Source organism: Suricata suricatta, chromosome 3, assembly GCF_006229205.1.
Source record: "Suricata suricatta isolate VVHF042 chromosome 3, meerkat_22Aug2017_6uvM2_HiC, whole genome shotgun sequence".
In the NCBI taxonomy this organism is placed as follows: domain Eukaryota; kingdom Metazoa; phylum Chordata; class Mammalia; order Carnivora; family Herpestidae; genus Suricata; species Suricata suricatta.
In genome coordinates this window covers 7,014,164-7,030,486 of record NC_043702.1, presented here as the reverse complement: position 1 = coordinate 7,030,486, position 16,323 = coordinate 7,014,164, and the positions used below count along the sequence as shown (strand labels likewise).

The following is a 16,323-nucleotide window of genomic DNA, read 5'->3' as shown; positions in this document are numbered from 1 at the left end:
CCCCCCCCCCCCCCCCGCCCCCGGCTACCCAGAGAATCCAAGGGGCGTGCTTTAAATCCCAGCTCTTCATTGCCAAGGGAATCCCTTCTTTCCCTACCTGGAATGGAGCAAGATCACATTGTTCTGCCTTAAACAAGGAAGCTGTCATTGTCATTTGAAACTACTGGCAGTATTATTTCCTTCACGTAAATCCCAATTCACTGTTTATGAAATTACACAGAACTCATAGACAGAAGTAATGAAGGTGAATGGGTCCTAATGCTCCTACGGAGTTGTGCTTTTCGAAGCTCTGTGCTCGGCCAGGCCTACTGATGTCACTCTCACCTCTCTCACTTTTTAATGCCTGGGCTGGAGATAAAAGGGGGCCCCTTCCAGAGAAAGACTGGGGAAAGAAACAAGCCTCCCATTAAAGATACCGGCGACTGGGAAAGGAAGGTAGAATTTGAAAATGAGAGCCATGAGAAGTAAATAATTGTATGGACACATCATTCTTAAGACACGGCATTCTATTCCGATTCAGCCCTTCTTTCCCCAAACCATTTTACTCTCTGCATCTCGCCCTGCCCTGCCCTTTGTCCCCTCTCCAGGGCCATCTTACCTGCCTTTGCCATCTCGCTCTGGAGTAATTAGTCACGCCCCACTCTCCTTTTCCTATCACCTCTTACTCAAGTGCCTATTTTGTGGCACTTGCCACACGTACTCTAACTTCCCTGTGCGTGACGCTCTCCTGAGGGATGGCAAAGCCCTCAAGAACAAGCGTTCGGGCTCACTTGTCTTTCTGTTTCTAGACTCTACTCAGTACTTGGTATATAGTAAACTATATCTGTAAATACATGCATATAGGATAAGAGAGGGGGGAGAAAAAGACGAAGTTTTGTTTATTTTTTAAAAATTTTTTTATAGTTTATTTATTTTTGAGACAGAGAGAGACAGAGGATGCGTGGGGAAGAGGGAGAGAGAGAAAGAGAGAGAGAGAGAGAAACAGAATCTGAAATAGGCTCCAGGCTCTGTCAGCACAGAACCCGATGTGGGGCTTGAACCCACAAACCGCGAGATCATGACCTGAGCCGAAGTCAGATGCTTGACCGACTGAGCCACCCGGGCGCCTCGACAAAGTTGTGTTTAGAAAGCGTTTGTAGAATGTGTATTAATTGGCTGAATATAATGTGTTTCAAAGCAAGTGCTGGGACTCATTCCTGTTTCTCTGTGGTATTCCTGGGGAATGAATACTGACAAAATTAACAGAATCCAGTGCCTTCAAAAGAGGTTGTTGTGTAATATGAAAATTTAGTAGGAAAATCTCTTAAAGAAGAAGTGAAATGTTACAATTACTTTAATACAATGAGGCACAGCTTCTGTTTCTGACAAAGACAGAGTGCCCCCAGTCCTCCCGGGCCCTCCTTACCCGGACTACGGACACGGCACAACAAGCAACAGGAAGATTCAGGAAGGGGGCCACGAGAAGGCAGCTGCATGGGGTCTCAGGACTTGAGGACACACCAGTGACCCCCCGGGTTTTCCTCATTGCCTCCCGTACCGCCCAGGCAGGGTGTTGTCAAAGTCGCCAACCTGGAGTGACCAGAGGGCACAAGGACAAAGGTCTTTACGAGAAACCTTTCTCCGCTAGCCGAGACACCAGGCAAAGGGCGGTCTAACAACAGAAACCTCTTGGGGAGTGCCCACCGTTCTCTAGCCAGACACCAGCGGCTAGTGTAGCTCACAGAACTCCGTCTGGAAAACAGCTTACTTACTAGACTACTGGTTTCTTGGAAAAGAACAGAAGTCCAGCACGTCTAGATGAAAGAGATGCACAGGGCAAAGTACAAGGGGACGTGGCATGGAGGTTCCATGCTCTCTCTGGACACGCTGTTCTCCCAGCACCAGACCCACATACACCGACCTGGATGATCTCTAACCCTGTCCTTTTGGTTTTTCGTGGAGGCTCCGTTACATGGGCACGGTTGATTAGATCACTGGCCGATGGGGAATGAACTCACTCTCCAGCCCCCTTCTCCCCGCCCTTGAGGTTGGAAGTGGGGCTGAAAGTTCAGCCCTCTGATCACATGGCTGACAACCGGCTCCATACTTTCCAGGAGTTATCTCATTGACATAAACCTGGGTGTGATTGAAAAGGATTATCGAAAGATACCTTTATTTCTCTTATCATTTATGAAATTCCAAGCATTTTAGGAGGTCTGTGCCCAAAATAGGGTGGAAGACCAAATTTGTTTCTTGTTATAAATCACAGCATCACAACCCCAAACAGCATAAACCCAAAGGAACTGGTGCCAAGACACATCATATTTAAACTTCCAAAAACTGAATACAAAGAAAAAATCTTTGAAGCGGGGCGAAATGACGTATTATTTTTAAGAGAACACCAATTCAAATGGTAATCGTTTCTCATTGGAAACCGTGGAGGCCAGGAGAAAGTGGCAGATTTCTCAAGTACTGAAAGAAAAGAACTGTCAACCATGAATTCTGTTTCCAGCAAAAATATCCTTCAGAGACGCAGAGGAAATAAAAATATTTTCAGACAAAGGAAAGCTAGGAGAATTTTGCTAGCCAGTATACCCTGAAGGGATGACTGAAGAAAGTTCTCTAAACAGAAAGGAAATGATAACATAAGATGGCTTGGAATTTCAGAGTGGAAAGAATATGAGAATGGGTAAAAATTGGGGGCAAATATCATGAACGGTCCTCATGAGTTTCTTAAATCATATTTGTTGGTTGAAACAAAAGTTCTAGTACTAAATAATGTAGGGCTCAAAGTGGGCGGGAAAATATTTAGGATGTGGAGAGAGTAAAGGAACTTAGGCGGAATTCAGGTTTCTCTAGCTCACGTAAAGCAGTGCGAAGTTGATACAGTAGTCCCCGTAACTTGTGTGCTGTGGTACCTAGAGCAACCACTAAGAACACTACACAGAGTGATAGCTTTATAAACAATCAAGATGGAGTAAATCAAACAAATGTTCATTTAACCGACAAGAAAAGAAACATTGTAACAAGAAAGAGAGGAAACAAACAGAAAACAAAATGTAAAAATGGCAACCGAACCCATAACATATTAATAATTGTCCTTAATGTAAATAATGTAAATTGCCTAAAAACACTAATTAAAAGGCTGAGATTGGTGGAATGGATTTAAAAAAAGCATGATCCAGGGGTGACTGGGTGGCTTAGTTGGTTAAGCATCTGACTTCAGCTCAGGGCATGATCTCACGGTTGCATAGGGCTCTGTGCTAACAGCCTGGAACCTGCTTCAGATTCTGTTTCTTCCTCTCTCTCTGCCCTCCCCCTGCTCATGCTTTCTCTCTCTCTCTCTCAACAATAAATAAACATTAAAAAAATTTTTTAAAGCATGATCTTAGTAGTTAGATTTCTAAACAAACTCATTTTGAATACAGTGACTTAGGTGGGTTTAAAGCAAAATGATGAAAAATGATACACCATGCAAATATCAATTTTAAAAAGCAAGAGTAGCTATATTATTATCAAATAAGATAGACTTCAGTGCAAAGAAAATTACTAGAGACAAAGAGGGACATAACATTAAAAGGATCGTTCCATCAAGAAGACGTGGTCCAGATGTGTATGTACCATGCAAGAAAGCCACTTTGGAGAACATTTTGGCAGTGTCTCAAAGGGTTAAACGTAGAGTTTATGACCCAGTAATTTGACTTCTATAGAATGGAAAACATATCCATGCAAAAATTTGTACACAAATATTTATGGCAGCCAGATCTATAATAGTCAAAAATGAAACATCCAAATGTCCATCGTCTGATAAAGGAATAAACAGTATATGGTATATCTGTGCTCTGGAATACTCCTTGGCCATAAAAGGGAATGAAGTACTGATCCGTGCCACGGCATGGAAGAACCTTCAAAACATTGCGCCAGACGGAAGAAGCGGCTATAAAAGGCCATGGAGTATATGATAAGAAAGTCAATTAGTCATTGCCAGGGGCTCCAGGGAAGGGGGAACATCGAATTACTCTTAATGGGTGTGGAGTTTCCCCTGGGGTGATGGACATGTTCTAGGCTTGGGTCAGGGAAGAGATGATGCAACCCTCTGCAGAGACTCAAATCTTCTGATTCATACATTTTAAATTTATTTATTTATTCATTTATTCACTTGCTTATTTTTTAGCTAGCAATAGTTGCACTTTGGATAGACCTCATTGGTACTCCCAACTATACAAAGATTAAATTGTACATTTTAGGGGCACCTGGGTGGCTCAGTCGGTTAAGCGTCCGGCTTCGGCTCAGGTCATGATCTCACGGTTCGTGGGTTCAAGCCCCACATCAGGCTCTGTGCTGACAGCTAGCTCAGAGTCTGGAGCCTGCTTCAGATTCTGTATGCCCCCTCTCTGACCCTTCTCTGCTTGCACTGTCTCTCTCTGTCTCTCAAAAATAAATTAAAAACAAACAAACAAAAAAATTGTACATTTTAAAAGGGTGGATTTTATAGTAAGTGAATTCTGTCTCTAAAACTATTCTGAAAAATCAATACCAGTAACCTGTCATATCAACAGAATAAAACATAAATCATGTCTTGTCAGTTATTACAGAGGTGGTGTTGGGAAAAGTCCCAACACACATATATACTAAAAACTCTTCAGCAGGTTGGGAAAAGAGAAGACTGTCAACTTGATAAAGAGTACCTACGGAAAACTAGAAGGCATAGTTTAATGAAACATAGATTAATGAAACAGAATAGAAAACCCAGGATTAGAGCCACACAAATATGTCCAATTAATATTTGACAAGGAGCAAAAGCAATTCAGTGGAGGAAGAATAGCCTTTTCCACAAATGGCGTTGGAGGAATTGGGCTGCAAAGGCAAGTAAATAAATGAACCTTGACCTAAACCTCATGCCTTATCCAAAAATTAACTCAGAATGGATCGTGGACTTAAATATAAAATGTAAAACTGTAAAACTTTTATAGAAAAACGCATAGGGATGCCTGAGCGACTCAGTCGATTAAGTGTCCGACTTGGGCTCACATCATGATCTCATAGTTGGTGGCTTTGAGCCCGGCGTCAGGCTCTGAGCTGTCAACTTAGCTTCTCTAAAGAAGCCTGCTTCAGATTCTGTCTCCCTCTCTCTGCCCTCCCCCGCTGGTGTTCTCTCCCTTCCTCCTTCTCTCTCTCTCTCTCTCTCAAATAATATAAATAAACATTTTTAAAAAAGAGCATAAGATACTTACATGATACAAGACTAGGTAAAGAGTTCTTAGACTAGACACAAACAGCACAGCCTACATAAGAAAAGATTGATAAAATTGGTTCACATCAAAATTAAAACCTTTTTGTCTGTGAAAGACTCTGTTAAGAGGATGAAAAGACAGGCTAGCCTGGGAGAAAATATTTGCAAGCCACGTTTCCCACAAAGGACTGTATCTACAATATGTAAAGAACCCTTAAAGCTCAATAATATGGAAGCAGTCCAGTTAGAAAATGGGCACATGACATGGACTTGAAGAGGATGTACAGATGGGCACAGAAAAAGATGTTTGACATGATTCGCCATTAGAAAATGCAGGATGAGTCCACAGTGAAACCTCAGTACACGCCAGTCAGAACAGCAAAAACAAAAGGAAAAAGCAAAGTTGGTGAAAAGCTGCAAGCAATACCAAATGCTGGTGAAGACGTGGAGAAAGCAGATCATTCACGCGCCGCTGGTGGAAATGTAAAATGGCACAGCCGGTCTGCAAACACTGACAGCTTCTTTAAAAAACTAAACACAACTACCATGCAACCTGGTAATGGCATTCCCGGGCATTTCTCCCAGAGAAATAAAAACTCACAGTTCACACAAAAACTTGCACACACATTTTCATAGCAGCGTTATTCATAACAGCCCCAAACTGGAGCCCGCCCCCCCCCCTGCTGCCCAACACGGGGCTTGGTTAAACAGACACAGTGCGTCCGTGTCATGGAGGGATCCCCAGCAACAAAGAGGAATGGACTGTTGATAACGTGCGAGGGCTTGCGTGAATCTTCAGGAAACTGGGATGAGTGAGAGCAGCCAACCTGAAATGTTACGTCTGTAGGATTCTGTTGTGTAACATTTTGGAAAAGACACATTTTGGAACTGGAGAATGGATTTGTCCTGCAGGGACCGAGGGCGGCACTCAGTGGGGAGTTCGGGAGGGACGGTTGTTATTTAAAGACGGGGATCCTTGAGATGGCGAGAGTCCGTCTCTCGTTGGAGGTGGCGCTTGCGGGTGTGTGGAACAGAGTGAGCCCACGTGAGAATGGGGGTCTCGGTGGGATCAGTGCCCTGGGCCGATGCCGAGACCCTGGTTTTGACGCTCTATTCTAGTTCTCTACAATTTTGCCACCGGACAAGGTAGATAACATCTTTATTTCTTACCACTGTATGTTAATTGACAATTATCTCAAAATAAAAGGTTCAAATAAAAAAAAAAAAAGGCTCCCGGGGAACACAGCTGTGAAAGGAATTTATTTTGCATGAGGAAGCTATAAATCCAGGTAACTTCTTTAACTTGGCCTTGAAGGATGAATAGGATTTCCTTAGACTTTTGTCTTACATTGGAAAAAAACAAAAAGAAAAGAAAAAGAAAAAGAAAAAGCAGCTAACACTGTTCCTGACATTCTCAGGAAGACCTCTCAGTAGGAAGAATAAGCCTGGAAGGCCCTTGAACTGTGTCAAAATCCATCCTGAAACCAAAATGAAATTCAGAAAAATCTGAGATTCGGGAATAGTGAGCAAAACCAAAATGCTCAGATGGGGACAGCCGAGTAGAGTCTAGGCACCAGAAGACCATGTCCGAGGGCAGAAAGAGAGGCAGGCCTTGCACTCAGGAGCGGGGTCCGGGCTGCAGGTACCTGTTTCAGTGCATGAAAGTGGGGTCAGAGCCGCCCAGGGGAGTGGACAGACCTGGTGAGCTCGGGTCTGAATGGGAAAGGGGGCCAGCGGCGGACCCGTGAGGAGCCCAGCACTTGGCGTAGGAAAAGGCGGGGTGGAGGGTGCAGGAAGGAGGATATTTGAAGAGTTAAATGAAAAGGCAAAGGCCAGGGTGGTGACAGCTTCCAGACAAGGGCCAGCCACCCTGCGTTCTGCTCTAGGGCTGTGAGCTGGGGCGAAGCCCGGGACAGAAGTCACTGCATTTGGCCATCAAATTGTTTTCTTAGACTCTTGGGTGTCTCATGCGCTGTGCAGTGAGCGATGGGAGCCTGAGAAGACTGTGGCCAGCAGGGGAGAGGAAGGGGGAATGAAGAAGTGAGGACACGAAGTCCACACATCTCCTCCAAGGCCTCCGCAGCACAGAGGAGGTGAGAGGGAGCCTGACCGAAGCTCAGCTCGGGCACCGAAGGCGTCTTCGAGATTGAGGAGGATTTGCGCTCGCTGGCAAGCCGTGGGGAAGGAGCCGGCGCAGGACATGCACATTTTTGGACTCCTCTTCGGAAATTGCCTTCAGAGCCTAAGGCACATTTTCAACAATGGCAAATCTTCATCTTTTGAGAGTGGATTTGATTTTTGGAAACAGCCAAGTCAGTTTAGAGCCAAGAGTGGTAAATCAAGGGGGTGATCAAGCTGGATAACGCAACTTCAAGAAAAATTAAGTATAATTATAAAGTAGTAAAACTGATTTTCTTGTGAAGCTCATGAATTGGCTTAGAAAATAGTTAAAGAATTCCAGAAACCTTTCCAGCAGTTGTGGCGTGATGCGAGTAAGCGTGTCAAGGCCCTCTGTGACTTTCAAAGGACACCGACGTGCGCGTGCAGTCCTGTTACGTGTGTGAAGGAATCGGTCTTGTGACATGATATTTACTCTCAGCGAAAGTAAAGTTTCCCATAATCTTTTTGCCTGAGAGGTGACTTAGTGGAATTACACCAACGTGTGTATATGGGAGAATCAGGAGTTTCAGATTGTGATTGTTTAAACAGTTCTCCTGTGGTCTTACAGATGTAATTAGAATTCCTAGGATAGGAGTGTTCCCACAAGCATAATAATACTTTAAATGTGTGTTCAATTACCCTTTTCTATAGTCATATTTAATCGTCTCTTTTTGAAACAGAGTTACTTTGAAAATATTAAATCACTAGTGCAATCTCAACCATCAGGCAGACCAGAGACAGTGCCGGGCACGCGGCTGGTAGTCACCGAGTGTCCCTCTCCTGTCTTCTCTGCCTTGGGGCTTGATGCACACCAGAAGACACACCGAAAGAAAGATCCGTTTCCCTAGGAATAGATCATCTCCATTAATGTTCAGCCAAAAATATCCAGGATAAAAGAAAATTAACATGTGGAAAAGTTTGAAGTTTTCATTTAGCTTTGTTGTTTAATGTGGCAAATAGACATACACCAACTCGTATAATTTATTGAATGTTTCTTTGTATATGTATTATCCCATTTAGTTATTTTATACTTATTTATTTAATTATTGAAACAAGCCTGAGAAATAATTATCCCTATTTGACAGATGAAGAAACCAGGGCTCAGGCAAGTGTAATCACTTGCTCGAGGTCACATGGCTGGGATGGGCTGAGCTGCGACTGGAGTTCAGGTCCACAATCTAGGAAGCTCTTGTCCACCATCCTCCTAGGTCTACATCTTAAACCCATGCTCTTGGGAAACATGAAACAGAGAAGTCAACCCAAAACGCCACATCAAGCAAGAACGCTGCACCTCCTCCTCCCCTGTATTGAGAAAAAAGAAGTTAGAGCCTTCTTCAAATCCCTCCTGGCCAAGAAATGTGACAGCATTGTACTGAGGGTCATTTCAGTGACAAAGGCAATCTTTTTTTTTTTTTAATTGATTTCTTTTTGAAATAGAAACTTGGTATAAATATTCTGCCTCCCAGCGCCTCCAGGAGTGGGCCGCTCGGAAGTACGACTGTCACAGCCTGTCAGGGCTTGTTAGCAAGAAAGCCCTGGAGTGAGCCCCGACAAGTTAGCCATTCTAGGAAACTTTCCACAGCTGTTGCATTAATTAAGACTTTTTTGGTCCCAAATAGCAGAAACCACTGCAGCTTGCTTAAGCAGAAAGGAGAATTTGTTTTAAGGATCCTGTGGTGACTCCCAGAGTCCAAGGGCAGGGAACTAGGGACTGAACGAAGTAAGGCAGGAAACCCAGAAAGACTCCTTTGTTCCGTCTCCTGCTTCTACACATGTGCCTCCTCCTCTCTCCCCCCACCCGCCTCGGACCAACCTCTTCCGCTTCCTGCTGCTCGGGGGAGGGCTCACCAGACAGTTACCAGTCACCCTGCGGGGGCTGCTGGCCCTCTCCCCCTCCTCCCCTCACACACCTTCCACCTGACCGCCCTCTCCCTTGCTCTGTCCCAACTCCGCATTCTAGGGTGGGCTCGGCTTGTCCCCGTCTGGGATCTCTGCCGGTCTGGGAGAGGAGGACAGGGAACCGTCTACCACAGCTGTGATTTCTCCTAATTTCTGCGTGGTGTCACTCAGTTTTCCATGCCTCCTAGGAGTTTGAAAAGTTTAAATGACCTTGAATCACAGGAGTGAAATACAGGCACATAAGTTTAGAGACAAATTTGATTTGAGTCATCACTTACTCTGCCACTTTACAAGGGATGTATTTTTGGACGAATTACCTAACTCCTCTGAGCCTCACTTTCCTTTACAAGTTAAAAGGGATATACAGGCACCAGCTTTCTCATCAGGCCATGGCTGGGATTAGATGTAATAACATGTATAACGCTTAGTACGGGGTCTAGCCTACTTTATGCTTTATAAAATAATGCCTCTTCTTTCTTTCTCATGAGGATTAAGGCACGGTCCTTACCAAAAAGATGTTGGAGTCATTACATAGATTAAAAATTTCAGACTACCTTCTCTCAAATTCTGTCCTTCCTTATCCAGTATTCCTGTCTTCTTATCTACCCTTGCTATCAGCATATTCATAATCCAAAAGACTTTGGTTCTAAATGTAGAAAATTCTCTGGGGCCATGTTCTTAGGCCATGGCTGGAGGTTCGAAGGCATCACCTGAAGTGTATTCTACTCACAGATATGTTGGTGCTTCTGGTATAGGGACAAGAGGGTGAGACCCATTTATGGCTCTACCACAGCCTTAGCTTGTTTTCCAGGAGTTGAAGGAGCCCAATTAGAGATTGGTCAGTTCAGCAAATATTTATCGTCGCTACTATTTGCAAGACCCTGAAATAGATACTGTTGGATTTGACAAATACAGAATTGAAACCATCCTTTCCTTCAAAGAGAATAGTCTGGAAGAAGAGATGATGGGTCTACACAAGTCGTTAATTTGGGATGTTTAGCAGAACTGGTCTATGGCCCCATGTTGAAGTTAAATCACCTTAAGTGAGAATGGGAGAGTTGGAAGCCAGTTCATGGAGCACACCAAATACCAAGCCGAGGAGTGTCACGCCAGCATGGCTGGGAGCCAGCGAAGGTTTTTGAGACCGGAGCGGAGACCTTCCCCCTGGTGGCCAACTGCTAACAGATCTGATCAGCGGAAGAGGAGAGGAGACTGGAGCCCAGTGGGGGAGCTGCTTCAGTAGGAAAGGAAGTCGGGATGATGAATTAGAGGCCAGTCCCAGGCATGGTAGGGACCTGGTGGTGGGGACTGGGCTGAGACCCAGGGAGTGCGCTGGGAGGCTTGAACCCTGGAAGCACAGGTAGAGGTGCAGACTGCGGGCGGGGACTCCCCCTCTCCTGTAGATGGGACGGGGTTAGAGAAGCCGGTCTCTGCGCCCCGCTCCATCCTGGTGCCCAGGCACGCTCGCTGGGACAGGAGTGCGCCTCCGCAGCCGGACTCGCCCTGCCCCCCTCAAAACTTGGGAGTTTGGGGGGCTTTAAATTGTTTTTTAATTTATTCTATTTTTGAGAAAGGAAAACTCCACAAATTTCAGCATCTTATTTGGAAATTCCCAGGAGCAAACAGTTATTACGAACACAATTTTGCCTCAAAATCTAAGTATTTAATGTCAGTAATCAGCCAGGAAGTCGTGATCAGCCTGCTTTTTTTTTTTTTTTAACTGTAGAATGAGCTCTGTGAACAATGAAACAGAATTTTGGCCCAAAATGAATATTTAAAAGACATACAAGACCAGACTTGGCTTTTCCCCATTAATGAGAAGAAAGAATTCCTGCTTTTTTTTTTTTTTTTTGCTGTTAAAAGTTACAAAAGTTCTACTCGTGTTGACCAAAGTAATAATAGAGTCCCTGGTCACCCTAAAATCTAGCTGAAAGTTATTTTGGCATTTTTGTTTGATATGTTCGTGCTGTTATTTTCAGAATGCTCATGTGTGTCTCTTAAGGCTCCCACCTCACTAAACAGAGACTCTAGTAAAGGTTCTCGGTATTTTGCCCAACTGTGCGGGGTCTGTTCGGGCCCATTCATGGCACTTTAGTCTTCGTCTTAATAAAACACAATCATTTGGGGAATACATTTTCCAGGCAGTTCCCCTGCCTCCCAGGGAAAATATTTTGGCCTCCTAGTGACCATAGGATTCAAAGACTTGACAGGGAAGCCCTAGAATTCTTGAAGAGCCAGGCCTTTGAAAGATTCATTGTTGTGGACTCTCCCTTTGAAAGAGACCACTTTATCTTGCTCCTAAACATCTATAGGACAGACGTAGCATTTCTGAAAGGAGACTCTGGGTAACGTGGAAGGACAAACGTACGGAGGTAATCCAGTAGGGGCAGTGTGTAATTTGAAGAATGATAGTTCCATTTTTATGGTTGCCATAACAATCACACAGTTGTGCAAAAAGTGTGCATAGCTTTTATAGAAGGGAGCTGGCACCATTGTGGTGATTCTTCTCATATCAGAACAACTGTTTGCAGATCTGAAAAATAGGGGTGGCTTAACCCTTCCCCAGTTAGCTCAGCATGCTCCCTGAGAGGGCTCTTTGGAGCTCTGGGACTGTGGAAATGTATTCACCACTTACATTTGCATTTTAGCCTGATAAATGGATTGAGAATTAAGGATGATGATCCTTTCAACAGCAGGTTCTGAATTCCTAACTTGGGAATTCAAAGGATGAGAAAAAAAAATACTGTTCCTCAAATAGAAATCTAGGAGAGATGTCTAGACATAGTTAATTCCTTGACTTTGTAACTATTCTTAATTCTGTCCACTAGAATTTAAATCCGTTAAATACTGGCCTTTACCCCATTGTGTTTAAGTCTCTGATAAAGTCATATTAGAATTTGGTTACAATTTCTGTTTTATTTTTACATGTTAACTGTGTCTCTCCTGGAAATTACAAAACAAATTTAAAAGTGAGTATATTTGAGTGAAAATATATCTATGCATATTCTTTCTTTGGCTACTTTTTCCTATTTTTGTATGCGCTTTCCAAAAGAAAGGACTTGGGACATGACTTTTTCCGACATTCTAAGGATTATCTACTTTGAATTAACTTGATATCAGCACTTGGTATGTGACTTTTCAGGTTAAAGGGTGAAAAACAGTCATATTTGGGTTTGGTTCCTAAAAATGAAGTCATTGTAACTTAGTCAACCATAGAGAACCTTTTCCTGAACGAAATCTGGGGTACATATTACTTCAGCCCAAATGCGTCTGAGGTGTTAGATCCTAAGATAAGGGATGGAACTAAGGGTGCTCAGAAGAGGTGCCAACTTCCATTGAAATGGAGCTGCTCAGTCTCCTTCGCTTCTTTTAACACTTTCTCTTGAATTCTTGTCCCATTAAATCAAAACTCTGCAGTTCTGTGACCTTTGGCAAGTTACTTAATCTCTCTGAGCCTCAGTTTCCCCGTGTACAAAATGAGAACAAAAATAATACCCAGCATTATTATAATTCTGTCCTCTCAAAAGGTGGTTTCTAGGAGATAGAGAAAGAAGTGTTTTTAAAAAGAGACAAGTCTTCCATCATATTGAAGCCTCTAATGCGTTTACATTCCATGAAGATATTGTACTTTGTATAGAATTTTTTATGCTTAAATTTTTAGTACTTTATTTAGAGCCTTCGAGATCTGATCCTAGCATTTCCTGGAAGTTTGTTACTATTTCCTTTTGTCTGATTTCAAAACTTAGTTTTTACCAATCAGTATTCTCCTAGCCTGTTTTTAACCCCAATCGGATATTTTAAATCTGGTTGTAGGAAATCCTGCTAGCAGAGGCACAAGGAGAAGAGAGCTGTTCAGAGAGAGAGCTCTGGAAAGAGACACTTTCTGGGCCCAGTGGACTCAGCTGCCCCCGCTGCTCCGTTAGGCATGCGGACCCAGATGTGAGACTTCTGGGACGGAGAGTGAAAGAGAGCAGAGGCCAAGCGTCTCTGCTCTACCTGCAAACGCTCTCGGTTGAGTTGTGCCCACGTGTTCAGTGCCCTCACGTAAACTAACTCGGTGGGTTCTGGGCCTTTGCACATGCTCGTTTGTCCAAGTCTTTCTTCCCCGCTGTGACCCATGGCTCGCTTCCTTACCTCCGTCAGGTCATTCTCAAATGTCATCATCTCACTGGGGCCTTCCCTGTCTATCCTGAGCATAATCAGCACTGCCAATGTGCTCCCCCTACTCTGTTCCAATTTTTCTTTCTTTCTTTTTTCCTGCACAGCACTTAATTACAATCCTGTTCATTTTCTGTCTTCTCCCCAGCTAGAATATAAGTGGGTAGGAATCTTTGTTCTTTGGTGTGTCCCAAACTCATAAAACAGTAGATGCCCGGTAAACAGTGAAGGAAGGAGTTTTGGCCGCCTTTCTCTTGACCTCTGATACTTTCTTTGTATTGATATTCCCACGAGTTCTTGCCACTTTGATTTGTTCTTAACGCAAAATGAGTGAAAACTATTATGAAAACAACTACTATTACACACAATTATAAACCATTTAGAATAAGAAAGAAATGGGCCTGTTTCTTGGGAAAAGTTATGTTTGAAGGGCTGCATGGTAAAAGAGGGAGCCAGCTCATTCTTGGCGGTGACAAACAGCTGAACGATGAAGTTTTTCAGAATTATAGCTGTCAATTCAGCACGTGAAAGTACTTTCTGACAGTCAGAGCTCTCTAAATTGAATGGCCGGCCTAAGGAGGAAATAAACTTTACTACCTCCTTGAAAATCCTAGATTTTCAAGATGTGAGTTGATCTGTTTGATTGCATTTTTGGTTTAGGTCATCTGAGGGATAAAATTTGGACTACGGTGACCTCTAAGGAACTTCCAGTTGTGATGATTTTACGATTCTGCTCTCTGAACAGATACGGAATAATTTCTAGGATTTATTGTTCAGTGAAAAAAGCAAGTTGCAAAAGAGTTCACAGTATTCAGCTGTTGTGTAGGCACGAAGAGAAAAGGAGGAGAAATAATATTGGAAAGAAAAGCAGAAACACTGAAAGGCTAACCCAGACTGTGGTGGTAATAGCCACAAGGAGAAACGTGGGGACAAGGTGGAGCGTAGAGAGGAGGGCAAGACCTTCATGAGGACACCTGGTCTTTGAACCATCTCGATGTTTTACGTGTTCAACGGTCGAATGAAATCAAGTCTAAAAAGAGGTAAAAGCAAAACATCTAAACGTGACGTAAAACAAAGACAAGTGGTTCTAAATGTGTATTAAATACATCGCATCACCACATACAGGAAAAAGAATTCAAAGAACTTTCGGCACCGTACTTTTGAGCACTCTGTGTACTTTTAGTGACTGTTTCTAAGGATAAAACTCCAAATAAATCTAAATAGACTCATTGTTGCCAGTGCTGTTTGGATTAAAATTCTGTAACTATTTTGAATATTGAGGCCATTGGGAGCTGAGGTTCTCAGTGGGAGAATGAAGAGATAAATGTGGAATGAGAGAAGATGAGGAGGAATGCTGTGGTATTAGATGTCAGTTGGAGTGTCCATATGAACTCATGATTTTTAAGCAGTATGTTAGGTTCCACCACATGAAATTGCCAATTTTTGGGCCACAAATAGTCAGATATGAGCAATTTCTCTGATTTAACTTAGTATTTTCTAATTCTGCTTGCTGAAAGGGCCTAGAAGCCGTGCTACCCCATTAATAATGAACCCAGCAGTCTAATACCCTATATTGGTTTCTAAATATCATCATTCCCTGCCAGAAGGAATTAGGGCTCCTTAGGGAATTGGGTGATTATTAGTCTGGGATAGGAAATGTTTAAGGTGAGACTGAAACTTGTGCCATGCCAAAAAGCATAGAAGCACTCAAAGATTTATTTTTTAATTTTTTAATATTTATTTATTTTGGGGAGAGCACAAGCAGGGGAGGGGACAGAGAGAGGGGGACAGAGGTGGGCTCTTTAGTGACAGACTGACAGCCTTGAGCCCCATGTGGGGCTCGTACTCACGAACCGTGAGACCATGACCTGAACTTCTGAAGTTGGATGCTCAACTGACTGAGCCACCCAGGTGCCCCAGAGCGCTCAAAGACTCACTGTGGAGACCTACCAGAGGGACACCGGAGATCACTTGAAAGGGCCCCCCTAACCCAATTTGCGACAATTTGAGTATCAGAAAGAATAGTAATGGTCATAGATTATAATACATTGAACTTAAAAAAAAATCAGTGACTCTGTAATAATACTCAAAATAAAAACAAACTTTGGGGTGCTCACTTAGCACGCATGCTAACATTGGAGCAATACAGAGATTTGCATGGCCCCTGCGCCAGGATGACATACAAATTCTTGAAAAAACACACTTCGGAGGCACAGCAGGAGAAGCTCTTGGCAGAAAAGAGCTCACTAATAAATGTATTTATAGGATATGAAAAGCACCATTTTATAATTTGTAGCGTTACATTGATTCGGGCAAAAATCGCCAGTGGATGCGAAAAGCATTGCTTGAAAGTTTCTTTGAGAACAGGATAGTCACATTATTTAGAGTCTTATTCCACGGATTATTTGTTAAATACAGAGGAAAAGGTAACCTGAGGCTAGGAGGATCAGGCAGTTAGATCTGGAGCCCGTCATGAAGCCCCGCAGCCTGACCGCCGGTGCCTTCTGAGGGAATGCGGGGCGAGGCGCACGCTCTCACCTGCGCAGGGTTCCAGCCAGAACATTCCTCCCGAGTCCCAGCGAGACTTAAATCTCAACTTTCTGCGTAGGAAACGCAGAGATTAATTTTGCCACCTTTGATTTCTTTCCGTCCCTTCCTTTCTTCACCTTCTGTGAGGAAATAAGCTGCTGAATCCAGAACATAAGACATTCTACCAGACATCTGGCTTGGACTCTTCAAAAAATAAGCAATGTTACATTAAAAAAAAAATGAAAAAAAAAAAAGAATGGACTGTTTTACATTAAAGGGACCAGTGAGACACAACCTCCAATTATTAGGTATAAACCTTGATTAGATCCTAGATCAGGAGGAAAACAAAAGAGCTAGAGGAACTT

At 43.3% G+C, this 16,323-nt stretch overlaps 1 protein-coding gene and 1 pseudogene across 1 annotated transcript in view; both read left to right on the top strand.

Annotated features, from left to right (window-relative positions):
- Positions 1-16,323, top strand: part of DIS3L2 (DIS3 like 3'-5' exoribonuclease 2) — a 328,420-nt gene that overhangs the window by 175,208 nt on the left and 136,889 nt on the right. The gene's annotated exons all lie outside the window — the stretch shown is intronic.
- LOC115288790 lies at positions 15,539-15,638 on the top strand (annotated as a pseudogene).